This window comes from Arachis stenosperma, chromosome 3, assembly GCF_014773155.1.
Source record: "Arachis stenosperma cultivar V10309 chromosome 3, arast.V10309.gnm1.PFL2, whole genome shotgun sequence".
Taxonomy (NCBI): Eukaryota; Viridiplantae; Streptophyta; class Magnoliopsida; order Fabales; family Fabaceae; genus Arachis; species Arachis stenosperma.
In genome coordinates, this window is record NC_080379.1 from 62,336,556 (window position 1) to 62,346,851 (window position 10,296).

The 10,296-nt window shown below is 41.1% G+C and overlaps 1 non-coding gene across 1 annotated transcript; it reads left to right on the top strand.

Moving 5' to 3' along the window:
- The first annotated feature begins 8,653 nt into the window (after positions 1–8,653).
- LOC130971713 (small nucleolar RNA R71) lies at positions 8,654–8,757 on the top strand. The gene has a single exon (XR_009082926.1). It is a non-coding gene; the product is annotated as a small nucleolar RNA R71 (small nucleolar RNA).
- The last annotated feature ends 1,539 nt before the right edge of the window (positions 8,758–10,296 follow it).

Sequence of the window (10,296 nt, forward strand, 5' to 3'; positions counted from 1 at the left end):
TGTTAGAAGAAGTACACGGCGGCATTTGTGGCAATCATCTCGGAGCACGGGCCCTCGCTAAAAAAGTACTCCGGGCAGGGTTCTATTGGCCAACATTACAGAAAGAAGCCACAGAATTTGTAAAGACATGTCCACCATGTCAGAAACATGCCAACTTTCACATCGCCCCGCCAGAAGAGCTCATCAGCGTGACTTCGCCTTGGCCGTTTGCAAAATGGGGACTCGATCTTCTCGGCCCCTTTTTCCAGAGATCAGGACAAGTTAAATTTCTCATAGTAGGGGTAGATTACTTTACAAAGTGGATCGAGGCAGAACCCCTAGCCAACGCCACCGCCCAAAGAAGCCGAAAATTCCTATATAGAAATATTGTCACAAGGTTCGGAGTTCCATATTCAATAATCACAGACAATGGCACTTAATTCACAGATGCAGGCTTTAGAAAACTAGTAGCCAACTTGAATATAAAGTACTAGTACACCTCCGTCGAACATCCACAGGCCAATGGACAGGCCGAAGCCGCCAACAAAGTCATATTGGCTGGGTTAAAACGGAGATTACAAGATGCAAAGGGAGCCTGGGCAGAAGAGCTTCCACAGGTCCTATGGGCATATCGAACGACGCCACATTCCACCACAAAGGAATCCCCCTTCCGGTTAGCATACGGAATAGAGGCAATGATTCCAGTAGAGATTGAGGAAAGATCACCTAGAGTAGTTCATTACAATGAGGGAGCAAACTCCCAACTTCAGAGGGAAGAGCTCGACCTACTACCTGAAATCCAAGAAAGAGCTCGGATCAGGGAGGAAGCTCTAAAGCGCCGAATGGCTTTCAGATATAATCAAAGGGTAGTACCGAGAAGTTTTGCAGAGAATGATCTTATCCTAATCCAAAATGATATTGGAACAACTCGACCAGGAGAAGGAAACCTGGCAGCAAACTGGAAAGGACCCTACCGAGTTATAGAAGTACTGGGGAAAGGCTACTACAGACTGTCCGAACTCGATGGACGAGAGCTTCCCAGATCATGGCACGCCTGCAACCTAAGAAGGTACTACAGTTAGAAAAGGTAAAGGATTTCATTATTGGATGCACTCTTTTTCCTGAAAAGGTTTTTTAATGAGGCACCAGGTTGAGACCTAGACACTATCTGACTTAAAAGGATGAAAAAATTCCCACATGTATATATTCGCTCTTTTCTTTGAATAAAATTTATTTAGATATTCTACAAGATTTCAAGATGCATTAATCTGAAGTATTCATCGTCCGATTATAAAGCAACAGATCGGTAGAAAGTGAAAAACAATTTCACTGCACGATCACGATAAAGATAACCGTCCGATAAAGGTGAAAACGTGATTCACCCAAAAGATGACGTTCAGAAGTTATCGAAAGCAATCCAAAAAAGATCCTGACGAGGTCTTACGGATAGCTAAAATAATAACTTAAAGACTGGCCGACGTTCAGAAGTCGGACCAAGTCAACCCAAGTTATAAGTAAACCCTGGAAAGAGGTCTGGCCAACCCTATTAAAGAAGATTATTTTAACTTAGAAAGAGATCGACCTAACAAAGTCGGTTTCCTACAAAACAAAGTTATAAAAGTAATCCCTAAAAGAGACCTGACAAAGGTCCAAGAAAGAGGATTACAAAAATAACTTAGAAAGAGATCGACCTAACGAAGTCGGTTTCCTACAAAACAAAGTTATAAAAGTAATCCCTGAAAGAGACCTGACAAAGGTCCAAGAAAGAGGATTACAAAAATAACTTAGAAAGAGATCGACCTAACGAAGTCGGTTTCCTACAAAACAAAGTTATAAAAGTAATCCTTGAAAGAGACCTGACAAAGGTCCAAGAAAGAGGATTACAAAAATAACTTAGAAGGAGATCGACCTAACGAAGTTGGTTTCCTACAAAACAAAGTTATAAAAGTAATCCCTGAAAGAGACCTGACAAAGGTCCAAGAAAGAGGATTACAAAAATAACTTAGAAAGAGATCAACCTAACGAAGTCGATCTCCTACAAAATAAGTTATAAAAGTAATCCCCGAAAGAAACCTGATAAAGGTCCAAGAAAGGGGATTACAGAAGTAACTTAGAAGGGGACCAATGCAAAGGAATCGGTTACGGAGCGCCAAAAATACGTACAAAAGCAAGAAAACCAAGAAACAAGTCGGACCCACACAGACACAACCTTAAAGGATCCAAGCTATAAACAATACGCACAAAGCAATCCAAAGAGGTCGAGCTGCAAGGTTCCAACATTCTCAGAAAACAGAAGAGATAACAAGTCAAAAACCTTGATATAATCTACAAAGTTATAAAGCCTCGGAGTCCATCAAAACCTACCTTAAAAGGATAGCGAGCTATTCTTTATTTTTCAAAATAAAAGTTGCTAAAACAAGCAACTAGAAAACGTCAGCAAATAAACAAAAAGTTTTAAGAGCCCACAAGCTGGGCCAACTACATAAATATCCAGAAAGAGATCAGCAAGCATCAGGAGCCTTCTTGGCAGCATCAGGACAAGGAGAAGGAGGACGAGTCTGAATAGGCACAGAGTCTATAGTTCCATCCTCCCGGTTCAGAACCTGGCAATCCGAATCAGGTGCAACCGGAAAAGCAGAGGAGGTCGACACTTTGGCAGTGGACACAGGGGGAGGATCAGCATCATCATCACCCTCGTCATCAGGGACAATCTTGCCATCCCTGACAGCGTTGTCCAGGCTGAAAGGGGTGAGATCGGCCTCGGGAGCAATGACCCGAACTTGCTCCTTCAAGTTCTCGTAAGCAGTAGTCACGCTGCCAACGAGATGACCTTGGAGCTCAGAATAATCTTCCCAGGCATTGTCCAACTCCCCCCTTAGGCGCATCACCTCCCGGTAAGACGTAACGTAACTCTCCTTATGCATCATGGCTGTGTCCTCGGCCAACCTCAAAGAAGCTGCCAGTGAAAGGGAATTCGCCTTCTCGTTCTCTAGATCCTTCTCAAACTTGGTCACCTTTACTTCAAGTTCCTCCTTCAGCTCCCTCATCCGGTCAAACTCCTGCTTTGCCTCCTCCATAAATGCTTTGGTGGCGTGGAGAGGAAGATTCTGAGCAGTGCGGTATATAGCAGCCACTATATACGCCATCTTTATGTTATTTTGGGCCATAAATTCCAAATGATGGAGGATGGACACATCGTCCATGGAGAGGGTACCATAGGGACCCATTTGCTGATCCACAAATTCAATGGCATTAAAATCGGGAGCATTGAGGTCGAAAGGCTCAGCTGTTTTTTGTTTTTTATTGGGAGGAACAATAGAAGGAGTAGCAGAAGTAGGGTAAGGATCCACCAGACGAACTCGGGGAGTAAGGATCACCTTCTTCACCCCAGGGAAACTCGGCACAGATGGCTTCACGCGTACTTGGGAGGATCCTTCCCCAGCCGCCTTGGCTGAGATGTTTCTAGCAGCAGTCGCCCTCTGCGCTCTTTTAAAAGCTTTCATGGATTCATTATTCTTCATTGCCTCTGCAAATAAAACAGAAATTAAGCTACAAGTCGGAAAAGACAATCACAAGCAATATAAACAGATAAAAAAGGAAACACAAAATACCCAACTCAGTTTGAAGAAGAGAGTGATTGGTTAGAAATTTCTTTGTGTCGAGATGGGGAGGTTGACCCCAGTGTTCTTCCAAGACAGCCACAAAGGCTCGCTTAGCCTCATCCAACATTTCCCACGTATATCGGGACACCCTCACATCTTTTTTCCATTCCAAGGAAAAAGCAGGCTCGTCATTTTCATCCAGAAAGAAGGGCCGAGCTCCTTCAACAGCTCGGACCTTGAAAAAGTAGTTTTTAAAATCGCGGAATGACTCGTCAAACATAGAAAAGACCTTCTTTCCCTGGGTAGAGCGAAAGGAGACCCAAGCTGCCTTCTTTTTTACCACTCCGGGCTTAGTCAAGACAAACAGATAGAAAAAGAGAGATTGGGAAGCAGGGATACCAAAACCATTGCACAACAACTGAAAAATCTTTATGAAACCCCAGGAATTAGGGTGAAGTTGAAAGGGGGCGACATTACAGGACCATAACAGATCGGCCTCAAATTTAGTAAAAGGAAGGGTGATACCCAGCTGACCAAAGAAAAAGTCATAAACATAGAAGAAAGGGCGATCGTCAACAACCCGAGTAGAGAAGCAGACTCTCTCGTCAGAAGAAGGAGGGACAAGTTCATAGTTCTTCTCATCACCAGGATTACTACAGACACTATGAAACTGCCTAAGCTGCACGCAAAACTCAGAATCAACCAGAGAGACACACATAAGAACCAACGAGTTCACCCAATCGGCCATGCCCTCAGGGACCTGGGAAGGCATCTCTACAACGTTATTTCGGGAAGACATGAGGCCAACTAAATCCTACAAAAAGAAAGAAGAGCGGATTACTTAAAAAACATCTCGGATGAGGGGCAAAACAACTCGACGGACGGACAAACAGAAAAGGAAAACCCCAAGACTCAAGCCAAAAGTCCTGGGGCATCCCTTGGAGGCAGTAACAAAGCAAGGTTTTTTAAGAAATCTCTACAGCTCACATCCTGACACTCATCAAAAAGAAAATAAAGTTTCAAAGGATACAAAGGAAGTAAAAACACAAAATCGCCACCCTTCTACAGTTTATCAGCAAAAGCATTGTCAAAAACACCAAAAAATGCCAAGCAGAAAAACAGCAAAGACGCAAACTTTTTTAGAATCAAGCAAAAAAATCATCAGCGAAGGCACAAGCAGAAACGGCGACAACATAAAGAAAAAGATTCAAGCAACAAGAAAAAGATTCGCACCAAAAACGAAGAAATTCCAGAGCATGCAACAATCAGGCATGATAAAAACAGAAAGACCCAAACTTCCTCTAAACAAAATGCAAACTTTCCACATATAAGGAAACAGAAGAAAGAAAAAACAAACCTGAAAAAAAGTAGAAGAAAACCTCGAAAGCCGAAAGAACAGAAGCCACAAAGCCACCCCTCGAAAACGGAAACATGCAGAGGAAAAAAACCTGGAAATCACCCCTCTTCCATAGAAAGCAGCGACAGAACAGACGGAAGAAGCTACGAAAGAAACAGAAAATGAGAGAGTAAAGGGAGAAGTTATGAAGAAGAAGTGAAGAAGAGAAACCATTTTTTGATTGAGAAATTCAAAATAAAAGACCAAGAGAAAATGCGGCAATTAATGCCAATTAAATGTAGATATTAAAACCTTCTCGCGTTCCCAAAAAAGCGCTGATATAAAAGCACGCGCTTTTAGAGGAAAATGTTCTACATTCAAAAGATTCTACATAAGGAAGAAATTGACGAAATGCTTGAGTTCGGTTTCATCATAGAAGGACCGAAGTCCAAAAAACTCGACCTCGACAAAAAGACCGAGCTCAAGCAGGGGAACTGTTAATACCCTGGGTCGAGTTACCCGACCCGGGATGATTGGCGATAAAAGCGACCGACCTCCTTAGGTCCGACTAGCCGACCTCTTCTCAAAGAGCTCGGCCAAATCGACAGGAGAGCCCAGTAAAGGGCCCAAACAGAGGAACACGACCCAAATCCTAGGGCAACCCAAGCCTATAGAGATAAAGGCGGTTCCATTGAAGATACGCTGACCTCAACTCAAAGATAAAGATAAGATAAGATAACTAACTTATCTTATCCAAAAGGTCACATCTCATCATTATAAATACGCTAGAGCACCCAGGTATAACTCATACTCTGATTCTACATAAAACCTGCTTAATACCCTTGCTAACTTAAGCATCGGAGTCCCTTGCAGGTACCCCCACCCTTCGGTGACAGAGGATCAGCAGCACCATCAGTCCAACAAGTCGGACATACCAGCTCCGGCTGTCATCCCCCTGCCGGACACACCAGCTACGACCAGTACGGAAGATCTCGTCCGAGATCGACCTCCAGTTTCAGGTAACCCTCGGAACAAGCATGAAAGGGACCTCATGGATCACCTTCATAGAAGTGGTCTTGATGGACCTTTGAGATGAATCTCTCCATCTCCCATGACTCGGAGGTGGAAGCTTTTGCCTTCTCTTTCCTCTTTCTAGAGGTTTTTCCGGCCTTAGGTGCCATAAATGGTTATGGAAACACAAAAAGCAATACTTTTTCGACACCAAACTTAAAAGGTTTGCTCATCTTTGAGCAAAAGAAGAAAGAAGGATGAAGAAGAAGAAGAAATGGAGGAGATGGTGAGTTGTGAGTGGTTCAACCAAGGGAGAGAAGAAGAGTTTGTGATGTGTGAATATGAAGGATAGATGATGGGTTTATATGGGAGTGGAAAGAGAGGGTAGGGTTCATGTATTAGGGGTTGGGTTTGGGAGGGAAAGGATTTGAATTTGAATGGTGAGGTGGGTGGGGTTTTTGGGGAAGAGTGTGTGGAGGTAATTGGTGAAGAGGTGATGAGGAAGAGAAATAGAGGTGATTGGTGAGGGGTATTTGGGGAAGGGTGTTATGGGAAGGTGTGAAGAATAGAGAGAGTGAGTTAAGGTAGGTGGGGATCCTGTGGGGTCCACAGATCCTGAGGTGTCAAGTATTTCTCATCACTGCACCGTTTTGGCGTGTAAATGCCCCTTTGAGTGCCAATCCTGGCGTTAAACGCCAAGTTGCTGCCCATTTTTGGTGTTTAACGCCAGCTTTTCTTCCATTTATAGCGTTTAACGCCAGCTTGGTGTCCTTTTCTGGCGTTAACCGCCAGTCTGGTGCCCTTTTCTGGCGTTAAACACCCAGAGTGGGGCCAGACTGGGCGTTTAACGCCCATTCTGCTACCCTTACTGGCGTTTAAATGCCAGTAAGCTCATCCTCCAGGGTGTGCTATTTTTAATGATGTTTTTGACTTTTGCTTTTGTTTTTGTGACTCCACATGATCATCATCCTAAATAAAACATAAAATAACAATGAAAAATAGGAATTCAACATAGATAAGTAAAAATTGGGTTGCCTCCCAACAAGCGCTTCTTTAATGTCATTAGCTTGACAGTGAGCTCTCATGGAGCCTCACAAATACTCAGAGCATGATGATGGCCTCTCAACACCAAACTTAGAGTTTGAATGTGGGGGCTCTGTTTGACTCTGTATTAAGAGAAGCTTTTCATGCTTCTTCTCCATGTGTACAGAAGGAGATCCTTGAGCCTTAAACACAAGGTAGTCCTCATTCACTTGAAGGACCAACTCTCCTCTGTCAACATCAATCACAGCTTTTACTGTGGCTAGGAAGGGTCTGCCAAGGATGATGGATTCATCCTTATTCTTCCCAGTGTCCAGGATTATAAAGTGAGCATGGATGTAAAGGCCCTCAACCTTCACTAAAACATCCTCTACAAGTCCATAAGCCTGTTTCAAAGATTTGTCTGCCATCTCTAGTGAGATTTTTGCAGCTTGTACCTCAAAGATTCCCAGTTTCTTCATTACAGAGAGTGGCATGAGGTTTATGCCTGACCCCAGGTCACACAAAGCCTTCTCAAAGATCATGATGCCTATGGTACAGGGTATTAAGAATTTTTCGGGATCCAGTTTCTTCTGAGGTAATGTCTCCCTAATCAAGTCATTCAGTTCATTGTGAGCAAGGGGGTTCATCCTCCCAAGTCTCATTACTAAATAACTTGGCATTCAGCTTCATGATTGCTCCAAGGTACTTAGCAACTTGCTCTTCAGTAATATCTTCATCCTCTTTAGAGGAAGAATACTCATCAGAGCTCATGAATGGCAGAAGTAGGTTCAATGAAATCTCTATGGTCTCTGTATGAGCCTCAGATTTCTTTGGTTCCTCAAAGGGGAACTTCTTTTCGTTCAGAGGACATCCCATGAGGTTTTTCTCACTGGGAATCACGTCCTCCTCACTCTCTCCAGGTTCATCCATGTTGGTCATGGTTATGGCCTTGCACTCTCTCTTGAGATTTTCTTCTATATTACTTGGGAGAGTGCTAGGAGGAGTTTCAGTAACCTTTTTACTCAGCTGACCCATTTGTGCCTCCAAATTTCTAATGGAGGATCTTCTTTCATTCATGAAACTTAGTGTGGTCTTAGATAGATCAGAGACTATGGTTGCTAAGCCAGAATGACTCTGCTCAGAGTTCTCTGTCTGTTGCTGAGAAGATGATGGAAAAGGCTTGCTATTGCTAAACTTATTTCTTCCACCATTATTGTTATTGAAGCCTTTTTTAGGCTTCTGTTGGTCCTTCCATGAGAGATTTGGATGATTTCTCCATAAAGGATTATAGGTGTTTCCATAGGGTTCTCCCATGTAATTCACCTCTTCCATTGCAGAGTTCTCAAGATCATAAGCTTCTTCTTCAGAAGATGCTTCTTTATTACTGCTGGATGCAGCTTGTAATCCAGTCAGATTCTGAGAAATCATATTGACTTGCTGAGTCAATAATTTGTTCTGAGCCAATATGACATTCAGAGTATCAATCTCAAGAACTCCTTTCTTCTGAGTTGTCCTATTGTTCACAGGATTTCTTTTAGAAGTGTACATGAACTGGTTATTTGCAACCATTTCAATGAGTTCTTGGGCTTCTGCAGGCATTTTCTTCAGATGAATAGATCCGCCTACAGAATGGTCCAATGACATCTTGGATAACTCAGACAGACCATCATAGAAGATACCTATGATGCTCCATTCTGAAAGCATGTCAGAATGACACCTTCTGATCAATTGCTTGTATCTTTCCCAAGCTTCATAGAGGGATTCACCTTCCTTCTGTTTGAAGGTTTGAACTTCCACTCTAAGCTTACTCATCTTTTGAGGTGGAAAGAATTTAGCTAAGAACGGTATTGACCAGTTTTTCCCAAGAGTTCAGGCTGTCTCTAGGTTGTGAGTTCAACCATATACTAGATCTGTCTCTTACAGTAAAAGGGAAAAGCATAAGTTTGTAGACCTCAGGATCAACTCCATTGGTCTTAACAGTGTCACAGATTTACAAAAATTCAGCCAAGAACTGATGAGGATCTTCCAATGGAAGTCCATGAAACTTGCAATTCTGTTGCATCAGAGAAACTAATTGAGGCTTAAGCTCAAAGTTGTTTGCTCCAATGGCAGGAATAGAGATGCTTCTCCCATAGAAGTTGGGAGTTGGTGCAGTAAAGTCACCAAGCACCTTCCTTGCATTGTTGTTGTTGGGTTCCGCCATGGCTGTTTGTCTGCTTCCTTTTCAAAATTTTCTGTCAGGTCCTTTTCAGAGTGTTGTGCTTTAGCTGCTCTTAGCTTCCTCTTCAAGGTCCTTTCAGGTTCAGGATCAGCTTTAACAAGAATGCCTTTGTCCTTGTTCCTACTCATATGAAAGAGAAGAGAACAAGAAAGTATGGAATCCTCTATGTCACAGTATAGAGATTCCTTGAGGTGTTAGAGGAAAATAGGAATAGAGGGATGAGGTAGATAGAGAAGATTTTGCACATATAAAGAAGAAGAGAGTCCGAATTGCTAATAGAGGAGAAGTGTTAGTCTTTAAATAGAAGGAGGTGAGAAGGGGGAAGAAAATTTTCGAAAACAAATTTTTTTGTTTAAATAAAACTAAAAAAATAAATATTTAAAATATTTAAAAAGAATTTTGAAAAAGTGATTGATGGTTTTCGAAAATTGAAAGTGAGAAAGGTAGTTAGGTGGTTTTGCAAAAGATAAGAAATAGTAAATTTTTAAAATCAAACAAAAAGTCAAGTAGTTAATTGAAAAAGATTTGAAAATCAATTTTGAAAAGATAGGAAGTTAGAAAAGATTTTGAAATTGAATTTTGAAAAAGATATGATTGAAATCTATTTTGAAAAAGATTTGAAAAAGAAATTTAAAAAAATATGATTTTGAAAGTTGAAGTTGATGACATGACTAACAAGAAACTAAAAGATATGATTCTAGAATTTAAAGATTAAACCTTTCTTAACAAGAAAGTAACAAACTTGAAATTTTTTGAATCAAATCCTTAATTGTTAGAAAGGATTTTGAAAATATGAAATGAAAATAAGAAAATAATTTTTAAAATAATTTTTAAAATTTTCGAAAAACATGAAATAAAAATGAAAAAGATTTGATTTTTGAAAAAGTTTTGAAAAGATAGGATTTTTAAATTGAAAATTTGACTTGACTCATAAGAAACAACTAAATTTTAAAAATTTTTTATTGAGTCAATCCAAAATTTCGAACTTTATGAGAGAAATAAGAGAAAGATTTTTTTATTTTTGAATTTTAAAGAAGAAAGAGAAAAACAACAAAATGACTCAAGACATGAAAATTTAAGATCAAAACACATAATGCATGCAAGAACACTTTGAAGATCATGAT